The 12,461-nt window shown below is 39.0% G+C and overlaps 1 pseudogene; it reads left to right on the plus strand.

Moving 5' to 3' along the window:
• The window catches only part of LOC744297 (POTE ankyrin domain family member G-like), a 91,581-nt pseudogene extending 79,834 nt beyond the window's left edge, over positions 1-11,747 (plus strand).
• The last annotated feature ends 714 nt before the right edge of the window (positions 11,748-12,461 follow it).

Here is a 12,461-nt window from a genome sequence, read left to right on the forward strand (position 1 = left end):
CAGATAGTTGTAGATATGCGGCGTTATTTCTGAGGGCTCTGTTCTGCTCCATTGATCTATATCTCTGTTTTGGTACCAGTACCATGCTGTTTTGGTTACTGTAGCCTTGTAGTATAGTTTGAAGGTCAGGTAGCATGATGCCTCCAGCTTTGTTCTTTTGGCTTAGGATTGACTTGGCGATGCGGGCTCTTTTTTGGTTCCATATGAACTTTAAAGTAGTTTTTTCCAATTCTGTGAAGAAAGTCATTGGTAGCTTGATCGAGATGGCATTGAATCTATAAATTACCTTGGGCCAGTATGGCCATTTTCACGATATTGATTCTTCCTACCCATGAGCATGGAATGTTCTTCCATTTGTTTGTATCCTCTTTTATTTCATTGAGCAGTGGTTTGTGATTCTCCTTGAAGAGGTCCTTCACATCCCTTGTAAGTTGGATTCCTAGGTATTTTATTCTCTTTGAAGCAATTGTGAATGGGAGTTCACTGCTGATTTAACTCTGTTTGTCTGCTTTTGGTGTATAAGAATGCTTGTGATTTTTGTACATTGATGTTTTATCCTGAGACTTTGCTGAAGTTGCTTATCAGCTTAAGGAGATTTTGGGCTGAGACAATGGGGTTTTCTAGATATACAATCATGTCATCTGCAAACAGGGACAATTTGACTTCCTCTTTTCCTAATTGAATACCCTTTATTTCCTTCCCCTGCCTAATTGCCGTGGCCAGAACTTCCAACACTATGTTGAATAGGAGCGGTGAGAGAGGGCATCCCTGTCTTGTGCCAGTTTTCCAAGGGAATGCTTCCAGTTTTTGCCCATTCAGTATGATATTGGCTGTGGGTTTGTCATAGATAGCTCTTATTATTTTGAAATATGTCCCATCAATACCTAATTTATTGAGAGTTTTTAGCATGAAGCTTTTTTGAATTTTGTCAAAGGCCTTTTCTGCATCTATTGAGATAATCATGTGGTTTTTGTCTTTGGTTCTGTTTATATGCTGGATTATATTTATTGATTTGCATATATTGAACCAGCCTTGCATCCCAGGGATGAAGCCCACTTGATCATGGTGGATAAGGTTTTCGATGTGCTGCTGGATTCGGTTTGCCAGCATTTTATCAAGGATTTTTTCATCAATGTTCATGAAGGATATTGGTCTAAAATTCTCTTTTTTGGTTGTGTCTCTGCCTGGCTTTAGTATCAGGATGATGCTGGCCTCATAAAATGAGTTACGGAGGATTCCCTCTTTTTCTATTGATTGGAATAATTTCAGAAGGAATGGTACCAGTTCCTCCTTGTACCTCTGGTAGAATTCAGCTGTGAATCCATCTGGTCCGGGACTCTTTTTGGTTGGTAAGCTATTGATTATTGCCACAATTTGAGAGCCTGTTATTGGTCTGTTCAGAGATTCAACTTCTTCCTGGTTTAGTCTTGGGAGAGTGTATGTGTCGAGGAATTTATCCATTTCTTCTACATTTTTTAGTTTATTTGCATAGAGGTGTTTGTAGTATTCTCTGATGGTAGATTGTATTTCTGTGGGATCGGTGGTGATATCCCCTTTATCATTTTTTATTGCGTCCATTTGATTCTTCTCTCTTTTCTTCTTTATTAGTCTTGCTAGCGGTCTATCAATTTTGTTGATCCTTTCAAAAAACCAGCTCCTGGATTCATTAATTTTTTGAAGGGCTTTTTGTGTCTCTATTTCCTTCAGTTCTGTTCTGATTTTAGTTATTTCTTGCCTTCTGCTAGCTTTTGAATGTGTTTGCTCTTCCTTTTCTAGTTCTTTTAATTGTGATGTTAAGGTGTGAATTTTGGATCTTTCCTGCTTTCTCTTGTGGGCATTTAGTGCTATAAATTTCCTTCTACACACTGCTTTAGTGCTATAAATGCCCACATTTATAGCAATAAATGTGGGCATTTAGTGCTATAAATTTCCCTCTACACACCCAGAGATTCTGGTGTGTTGTGTCTTTGTTCTCTTTGGTTTCAAAGAACATCTTTATTTCTGCCTTCATTTTATTATGTACCCTGTAGTCATTCAGGAGCAGGTTGTTCAGTTTCCATGTAGTTGAGCGGTTTTGAGTGAGTTTCTTAATGCTGAGTTCTAGTTTGATTGTACTGTGGTCTGAGAGACAGTTTGTTATAATATCTGTTCTTTTACATTTGCTGAGGAGAGCTTTACTTCCAACTGTGTGGTCAATTTTGGAATAGGTGCGGTGTGGTGCTGAAAAAAATGTATATTCTGTTGATTTGGGGTGGAGAGTTCTGTAGATATCTGTTAGGTCTGCTTGGTGCAGAGCTGAGTTCAATTCCTGGGTATCCTTGTTAACTTTCTGTCTTGTTGATTTGTCTAATGTTGACAGTGGGGTGTTAAAAGATTATCACTAATTCTTTTCTGTAATAAATCTAGGCATTTTTCTTTCCACCTCATTTAATCTGTCAGCAATATTTCAGCCAATGGAGGGCATCTCCTGCCTAACAGCGTCTTCACTTGGCTTTCAGGACCTCACTCCCTCAGGCTTTTCCTCCTGCCTTTCTAGTCCATTCATCATGGTCTGTTTTGCTTGCTGCTCCTAATCTTTCTTCTTTTGGACATTGTTGTTTGTCATGGCTCAGTCCTCAATCTTCTTTCTCATAACTTTTTTTTTTTTTTTAAGACGGAGTCTCAGTTTGTCACCCAGGCTGGAGTTCAGTGGCATGATCTTGGCTCATTGCAACCTCTGCCTCATGGGTTCCAGTGCTTCTCCTGCCTCAGCCTCCTTAGTAGCTGGGATTACAGGTGCGTGAAACCGTGCCTGGCTAATTTTTGTATTTTTAGTAGAGACAGGGTTTCCCCATGTTGGCCAGGCTGGTCTCAAACTCCTGACGTCAGGTAATCTGCCCGCCTTGGCCTCATGACGTGTTGGGATTACAGGCGTGAGCCACTGTGCCTGGCCCCTCATGACTTTTTCTACTGTGTATATGCTAGTGATTTCCAAATGTATGTCTCCAGCTCAGATCTCTCTCCTTAATTTCAGATCTCTATATTAGCTCCCCTTCTTGACACCTCTATTTGATTAGCTGTTGGGTATCACACACTTGTGAGATCAAAAATTGGGCTACTGATGTCCTTCCTGAAATCTACACCTCATGTAGTCTTTCCTACTTTGGTTAACGGCAGCTCTTCCAGTTGCTCTGCCAAAAACCTCAGTGTCATTCTTGACTCATCTTTCTCTCTGTCTTGACACTTCACATCTAATCTCTCAGTAAATCTTGTCAGGTCTACCTGAAGAATATATCCAGAAGCCAGTCTATCTTGTACATCTGAGCCACCATCATCTGTAGTCTAGATGAGTGTCATAGACTTGGAATTGATAGTCCTGGTTTTTGAAAACTTCCCCTTTTGTCAATTCTTAACTCAGTGGATGTATTTAAAACATAAGCCAAATTGTGTCATTACTCTGCCCCAGCCCTTCTGATTGCCTCCCATTTCACTCTGAGTATGTGCCAGAGTTCCTCCTAATAACTGAAAGGCAGTAAACCATCTGGCATGTTACCTCTCCTGCTTAAACTTCTGTTTCTTATCTCTTTTGCTCTGTTTCAGCCACACTGAACTTGTTGCTATTCCTTACCTATCCCTACTGCTTAAAGATTCCAGGCACACCTCTGCACTTATCAGTTCCATGTGTCTGGGATGCTTTTTCCCCAGATATTCTTCTAGCTTACTCTTTCCATTACTTCAGTTCTTTACTTAAAATCGCCTTTCCAAGAAGAAGAAAAAGGGTAAAAAGAAACACATTAAGGAATTACCACTTTTTGAGGAAGAACCATGTACCAGCACAATTCCTAGTCCAGAGAAAATGAAGAAAACAAAAAAAAAAGAGAATGATTACTAACAGAAAGGAATTAGGATTGTATCACCAGGATGCGTCAGGCTTGAGATTCAATTGGGAGCATACCAGGGATGCTCTCTAACGTAATTGAGGGAAGGTTCAATGAAACAAAGTGATTTATCATCTCTTAACTTCAAACCTATTTGTGTTTTGACATCAACTCTGTTAACATCATCATTTTTTAGAGTCTTTGATGTACAAATAAAAGTTTCTTTGTATTAATGAAAAATCTCTTTCTCAGCAGGGACTTTTCTGGCCATCCTAACTTTCCCACTACTCTTCCCATCAAAGACATGAACATTTCATTTTCCTGCTTTAGTTTTTCTCCTCTAACGTACTGTATATTTTGCCTTATCGGTCTGTTGTTATTGTGTGTTTATCTCACTCTCATGAATAGGGGTTTTATTGTTCATTACCATATCGTCACTTCCTAGAAAATGGCCTAGCCTATCAGACGTAGCTACCTAATAAATAGGTATTAAATGAATGAATGGAGTTTATCCTGGGTATATTGTTTGATTGATTCTCACATAAAAAATGTTCGATAAGGTGCATTTTAACAATTTTGCCTGGTAATTATATGTATTTTTAAACTTCTTTTGGCTTTTTATAATTGGCTACGTTCTTTATATTAGTATTTTTTCACTTAGGGAGAAAAGTCCAATATTGTGGTTATTCACTATTCTTTTACTGGTAATCATGATAATTGCAATTATGGTAAAATGAGTCAGAGGAATTGCAAACTTTACTGGTATTTTATGTATTTAGAGACAGAGTCTTGCTCTGTCACCCAGGCTGCAGTGCAGTGGCATGTCCTCATCTCACTGCAACCTCCGCCTCCTGGGTTCAAGCGATCATCCTGCCTCAGCCACCTGAGGAGATGGGATTACAGGTGCATGCCATGACGCCCGGCTAATTTTCATGTTTTTAGTAGAGATGGGTTTCATCCTGTTTGTCAGGCTGGTCTCGAACTCCTGACCTCAGGCAATCCACCTGCCTTGGCCTCACAAAGTGCTGGGTGGATTACAGGCATAAGCCACCACGTCTGGCCACTAGTATTTTATTTAAAAAAATATTAGGGTGGTAAATGTAATGGACTCACAAATTCTTTCCAAGGGATTGTGGACCTTTGGTATTTGACATAAAAAGACAGGGTTGGAATTTTTTGCTTCCTATAGTAACTGTATTTGTCAGGCACTGTCTACTCTGATGGAGCAGCTATTGCTGCTTGGCTGTCTTTCAGAAGCAAGCTGCTCACATTGATATTGGTTGGTGAGCAAGGCCAGTGGTCATTGATCGATTGACTAGATTTTGAACTGGCTCTGGGTGGCGTCTTGTTACCATGGCTACGTCAATTCTTTCCTAAGTTTCAGTCAACTTTAACTAGAAATTTTCTGTTCAAAAGTTGCCTTCCATTAGATATGTTCAAAATGAAACTTTTTAATATTCCAGAATTGTGGATTTAAAGTTTTGGTTATGATGACTTGGTTAATAATAGCTCTCACGAAGATTTTTTTTTTTCATACATTGTCTTAACCAGAAGAGTTCTCTGTATAATTTATTTCTTAAAAATAATTGTTTTGCTTTTGTTTTTGGTATTTTTAGAAGCTTTTGCTATAATCTCCAGTAGGAGATTTTAGTCTCTTTGTCAGTTCATGTATGTATATGATAGTCATATTCTGTCTTTTTAAATTCCTTTTCATGTTCACTTTTTTCTCTGTACAATAATAGTGATATTGTTATACATTTTTATCTCATTAAAAAGTTGTTACAATTTTCTGCTGGCAAATCTAGCTTTTTCTGTATTTTGACTGAATAGGTTAAAAGTGAAGAAAATTTACCAGATCATTTTATTTTCAAACAAAATCATAACTAATAAAAATTGCTATTTTGAATTGTAAATAATGACATTTAGATATTTTAAAAATAAGGATATCCCCCCCAACAATAGTTTGGCTTTGTGTTTCTATGCAAATCTCATGCCAAATTGTAATTCCCAGGTGTTGAGGAAAGACCAGCTGGGAGGTGATTGGGTCATGGGGTCGGTTTCCTCCATGCTGTTCTTGTGATAGTGAGTGAATCCTCACAAGAGCTGACGGTTTCATAAGGGGCTCTTTGCGCTTCACTTCTCTCTTCTCTCTCTCCTGCCGCCTTATGAAGAAGGTGCCTGCTTCCCCTTCCCCTTCTACCATGGTTGTTAAGTTTCCTGAGGCCTCCCCAGCCATGCGTAACTGGGAATCAATTAATCCTCTTTCCTTTATGAATTACCCAGTCTCAGGTATGTATGTGTATGAATTACCCAGTCTCAGGTATGGACGTATGTATATGTGTGAGTGTATATACACACATACATATATATGATACATATATGTGATGTGAGATATATATATGTATATACATCCAGTTTCTTTATTCCACTCATCAGTTGATGGACACTGGTTGATTCCATATCTTTGCATATTGTGAATTGTGCTGCAGTAAACATACGTGTGCTGGTGTCTTTTTGAGAGTACGATTTCTTTTATTTTGTGTAGATATCTGGAAATGAGAATGCTGGATAAAATGGTAGGATCTACTTTTAGTTCTTCGAGAACTTTCCATACTGTTTTCCATAGATTTGTATGAATTTGCATTCCCACCAGCAGTGTATCACTGTTGTCTTTTCACCGCATCCACGCCAACATGTGTTGTTTTTTGATTTCTAATAGTGGCCATTCTGGCTGCAGTGAGGTGATATCTCACTGTGGTTTTATTGTACATTTCCCTGATGATTAGAGATATTTAGCGTGTTTTTATATGCTTGTTTACCGTTTGTACATCTTCCTTTGAGAAATGTCTATTCATGTAATTTGGCCACTTTCTAATGGAATTATTTGTGTTTTTCCTGTTGATTTGTTTGAATTTCTTGTAGGTTATAGATATTAGTCCTTTGTTAGCGTCATAATTTTCAAATTTTTCCCATTGTATACGTTGTTGTTTTACTCTGATGATTATTTCTTTTGCTGTGCTGAAGCTTTTTAGTTTAATTAGGTCTTATTTATTTATTTTCATTTTTGTTGGATTTGCTTTTAGGGTCTTCCTCATAAATTCTTTGCCTAGGCCAATGTTTTCAGGTCTTAGGTTTAGGCCTTTCATCCATCTTGAATTAATTTTTGTATATGGTGAGAGATAGAGATCCAGTTTCATTCTTCCACATGTGGCTATCTTTTTTCCCCAGCACCATTTATTGAATAACCTGTACTTTCTCCAGTGTATGTTTTTGTATCCTTGCTCAGAGATCACTTGGTTGTAGTGGCTTTATTTCTGAGTTTTCTGTTCTGTTCCGTTGATCTATGTATCTGTTTTTATACGAGTACCACGCTGTTTCTGTTACTGTGGCCTTAGAGTATAATTTGAAGTCAGGTAATGTGATGCCAACATATTTGTTCCTTTTGCTTGGTATGTCTGTTGCTGTTCAGGCTCTTTTGTGGTCCTACATGAATGTCAGCATTTTAAAATAATTCTGTGAAGAATGACATTGGTACTTTTGTAGGAATTGTATCGAATGTGTAGACTGCTTTGGGCACTATTGTCATTTTCACTATATCAGTTCTTTCAGTACATGAACATAGGATGTATTTTCATTTGTGTCATCTATTTTTTTCAGTGGTGTTTTCCAGTTATCTTTATATAGATCACTCACTTTTTTCATTAAGTATATTCTTAGGTATTTCACAGTGTTTTGCAGCCACTGTAAAAGGGATTGGATTGTTGATATGAACTCTCAGCTTGGTCGTAGTTGGTGTATAGTGGTGCTACTGATTGGTATTCATTTATTTTGTAACCTGTGAGACTTTACTGAATTCATGTATCAAATCTAGGAGTGTTTTGTAGGAGTCTTTAGGGTTTTCTAGGTATAAGATCATATCATTGGTTAAGAGATAGTTTGACTTCCTCTTTTCTAATCTGGATGCCCTTTATTCCTCTTGCCCAATTGCTCTGCCTAGGACTTCCCAGTTTTATTCTTAATATGCATGAAATAAAAGTAAAATGGAAGGTGCTTAACGATTAGTTTATTTCACATCTCTCTCATACACCGATAAAATTAATTCAAAGTCCTATGTTAAAAACATAATATTAGACCCTGTGTTGTTCTAAAAGGAATTTCTAAGTTGTTTATAAAATACATAGGAATCAAGAATATAAGTGGAAAGTGTTTCCAAAAAATAAACATAAAAGTATGGGTTACAGGCCACGGACCAGTAGCAGTCCCTGGTCTGTTAGGACCTGGGCCACACAGCAGGAGGTTAGAGGCTGGTAAGTAAGTGAAGCTTCATCTGTTTACAGCCACTCTCTGTCACTCGCATTACCGCCCGAGCTCCTCCTCGTGTCAGATCAGTGGTGGCATTAGATTGTCCTAAGAGTGTGACCTGAACCCTGCTGTAAGTTGCTCATGCAGGGGGATATAGGTTGTTCACTCCTTATAAGAATTGAATTCCTTATGATCTGTCACCATCTCCCGTCACCCCCAGATAGGACCATCTAGTTGCAGGAAAACAAGCTCAGGGCTCCCACTGATTCTACATTTTGGTGAGTTATATAATTATTTCATTATATATTAATAATAATAGAAATAAAGTGCACAATGAATGTAATGTTCTTGAATCCTGGAACCGTCCCCCACCTCAGGTTCCTGGAAAAATTATCTTCCACAAAACCAGTCCCTGGTGCCAGCATGGTTGGGGACACCTGGTTAACAGATGTGAGACCCCTTTGCCTTGCTTGGAATAATGTGCAGATATACATTGTGTGAATGACATCTGATGGCGCCATCTTGCCCTGTAGATCATTTTAGGGACACCTCCAGTATTTCATGAAAATTAAAATTTCTTCTAGTGACGAACAAAATGATACTCAGAAGCAACTTTCTGAAGAACAGAACACTGGAATATTACAAGATGAGATTCTGATTCATGAAGAAAAGCAGATAGAAGTGGCTGAAAAGAAAATGAATTCTGAGGTATTTTCTTTAGTTATTTTCAAATGTTTTTATATGTGTATATATTTTTAGAAAACTAGATATTTTGGAAATATAAAGGATTTTTAAGTCATATATATGTGTGTATATATTCTATATATCCTTTGTCATGTATCTATATATGTACATATAGGATAAAGCCATGTTCTTAATTCACCTCCATTTGCCTGCAACAGTCGAGTAGTGACCTTCACAATGGCCTCAGTCCAGAGGAGAAGCATTTGATACTTTTCATAAGAATTGATGATCTTTCCGTATAAAAAGTTTTGCTACTGAAAACAGATTTTCTTGTTTTTGGACATTAGTTTTTAAAAAAATGTTAATAGAGAAGTCAATTGATTGTTTTCACTGATAGGAAAGTAGGAAATGTATAGCTGGGTCAGAGGCCACATTGTGGATGTCATTATCCTTACTTTTGTGGAGAGGAACAGTTTGTTCCAAGTAGTTTCTCATTTCAATGTAAAGAGGTTAGAAAACAATGACATGCCATGATACACATTTAGTGATCATTTATTGATAAGTATTTTGTTCCTAGAGAAATAGTTCAGTATATTTCCCCTATTTCACAGTTACTACTGTTTCAAATATTATAAAGAGGAAATAAGTTATCACAATGGGAAATAATCTCATGATTTCTAAGAAAATCTCTATAAGTTGTATCTTATTTACCATTCATATTTTGAAACAAAAGGCTTCTTTTGTATTTATATATTTACACCACAGAAGTAACTGTGGTTTTGCGGAGGATCACTAGAAGTAGCATCAGCAGACCTGGGGAAAATCCTGCATCTGTGTATATTTTTTGACCTCTCCTTTTAAGAATCGCGATCTTAAATGAGTTCAGTATTGTATGTAGAAGTGCAATGCCTAGATACAGATGTGTACAGTATGGAAGGGTACAGTGCTTAGATTTGACAGTTATAAATAAATGTAAGTCTTATAACTGAGTATAGAAATATTAGAAATGTAGAATATCGGTAAAAGGTTCTTCAGTAAAAGAAACTTAAAGAAGTTTGAGAAATTGCTTCTGTCCAAATATATGCATAGCTAAGGCTCTTAGGATGGTGTGGTTGATAGGTTAGATATCAGAGTGTAAACCTAATCTTAAAAATATAGTCAAATTATTAATCTTATATTTTATGCCTCTGGGTTTTTTGTAACTTAGAAAAAGGCTTTTTAAATTCTGAGATTCTTAAAAATCCTCTAGTGATTTATTTTTCATAGTCTTTAAATAAAGATTTAAACTTTTAGGAATCTTCTCCTGAATTCCTAAAAGTTTAAATCTTTATTTAAAGACTATGAAAAATAAATCACTGGAGGAATTTACACTCTATTAGGTTTGAAGTTTTGTCCAATTTTTTTCCAGTTAAATATCCACTATGGGGATTCTTTCATTATACAAATACATGTTATTTTTTAATTTCAGAAGAAATCATGATATGTCAATCTATTGAGTGCTAACTAAAAGTTCTCTTTGTTTACTTAGCTTTTTCTTAGTTATAAGAAAGAAAAAGACCTCTTGCATGAAAATAGTACGTTGCAGGAAGAAATTGCCATGCTAAGACTGGAGCTAGACACAATGAAACATCAGAGCCAGCTAAGAGAAAAGAAATATTTGGAGGAAGTTGAAAATGTGAAAAAAAAGAATGATAATCTTTTAAAGGCTCTACAATTGAATGAGCTCACCGTGGATGATGATACCGCCGTGCTCGTCATTGACAACGGCTCTGGCATTTGCAAGGCCAGCTTTGCGGGTGATGATGCCCCCCGGGCTGTCTTCCCTTCCATCGTGGGGTGCCCCAGGCACCAGGGCATGATGGAGGGCATGCATCAGAAGGAGTCCTATGTGGGCAAAGAGGCCCAGAGCAAGAGAAGCATGCTGACCCTGAAGTACCCCATGGAGCATGGCATCATCACCAACTGGGACAACATGGAGAAGATCTGGCACCACACCTTCTACAATGAGCTGCGTGTGGCTCCTGAGGAGCACCCCATCCTGCTGACTGAGGCCCCCCTGAACCCCAAGGCCAACCATGAGAAGATGACCCAGATCATGTTTGAGACCTTCAACACCCCAGCCATGAACGTGGCCATCCAGGCCGTGCTGTCCCTGTACACCTCTGGCCGTACTACTGGCATCGTGATGGACTCTGGTGACGGGGTCACCCACACTGTGCCCATCTATGAGGGGAATGCCCTCCCCCATGCCAACCTGTGCCTAGACCTGGCTGGGTGGGAACTGACTGACTACCTCATGAAGATCCTCACCAAGCGTGGCTATAGGTTCACCACCACGGCCGAGCAGGAAATTGTGCGTGACATCAAAGAGAAGCTGTGCTATGTTGCCCTGGACTTCGAGCAGGAGATGGCCATGGCAGCCTCCAGCTCCTCCGTAGAGAAGAGCTACGAGCTGCCCGATGGTCAGGTCATTACCATCGGCAATGAGCGGTTCCGCTGCCCTGAGGCGCTCTTCCAGCCTTGCTTCCTGTGCATGGAATCCTGTGGCATCCACGAAACTACCTTCAACTCCATAGTCAAGTCTGATGTGGACATCCGCAAAGACCTGTACACCAACACAGTGCTGTCTGGTGGCACCACCATGTACCCTGGCATTGCCCACAGGATGCAGAAGGAGATCACTGCCCTGGCGCCTAGCACGATGAAGATCAAGATTGTTGCTCCTCCCAAGCGCAAGTACTCCGTGTGGGTCGGTGGCTCCATCCTGGCCTCGCTGTCCACCTTCCAGCAGATGTGGATCAGCAAGCAGGAGTATGATGAGTCAGGCCCCTCCATTGTCCACCGCAAATGCTTCTAGGTGGACTCTGACTTAGTTGCGTTACACCCTTTCTTGACAAAACCAAACTTCTCAGAAAACAACATGAGATTGGCATGGCTTTATTTGTTTTCTTGTTTCATTTTTTGTTTTGTTTTTTATTGGCTTGACTCAGGATTTGAAAACCAGAACGGCGAAGGTGATAGCAGTCGGTTGGAGCGAGCTTCCCCCAAAGTTCTACAATGTGGCCAAGGACTTTGATTGTACATTGTTCTTCTTTTCAATAGTCATTCCAAATATTGTGAGATGCATTGTTTCAGGAAGCCCCTTGCCCTGCTAAAAGCCACCCCACTTCTCTCTAAGGAGAATGGCCCAGTCCTCTCCCTAGTTCACACAGGGGAGGTGATAGTATTGCTTTCGTGCAGATTATGTAATGTAAAATTTTTTGAATCTTTGCCTTAATACTTTTTAACTTGTTTTATTTTGAATGATCAGCCTTCATGGCCCCCCTTTTTTGTACCTCAACTTGGGGTATATGAAGGCTTTTGGTCTCCCTGAGAGTGGCTGGAGGCAGCCAGGGCTTACCTGTACTCTGACTTGAGGAGAGTTGGATAAAAGTGCACACCTTAAAAAAAATTGAATGAGGAAGCACAGTATTTCAGTACAGTGGACAGCTTAGCATGTTGACAACTGAGAATAAAATGCTCAGTTCTGAACTGGACAGTGGAAGACACAACGAGGAAACACTGGAAATGGAAATTCAATTACATCATTGTAGACTGGCTACTGCTCTACATGATTGT

This window comes from Pan troglodytes, chromosome 13 (assembly GCF_028858775.2).
Source record: "Pan troglodytes isolate AG18354 chromosome 13, NHGRI_mPanTro3-v2.0_pri, whole genome shotgun sequence".
Classification (NCBI taxonomy): domain Eukaryota; kingdom Metazoa; phylum Chordata; class Mammalia; order Primates; family Hominidae; genus Pan; species Pan troglodytes.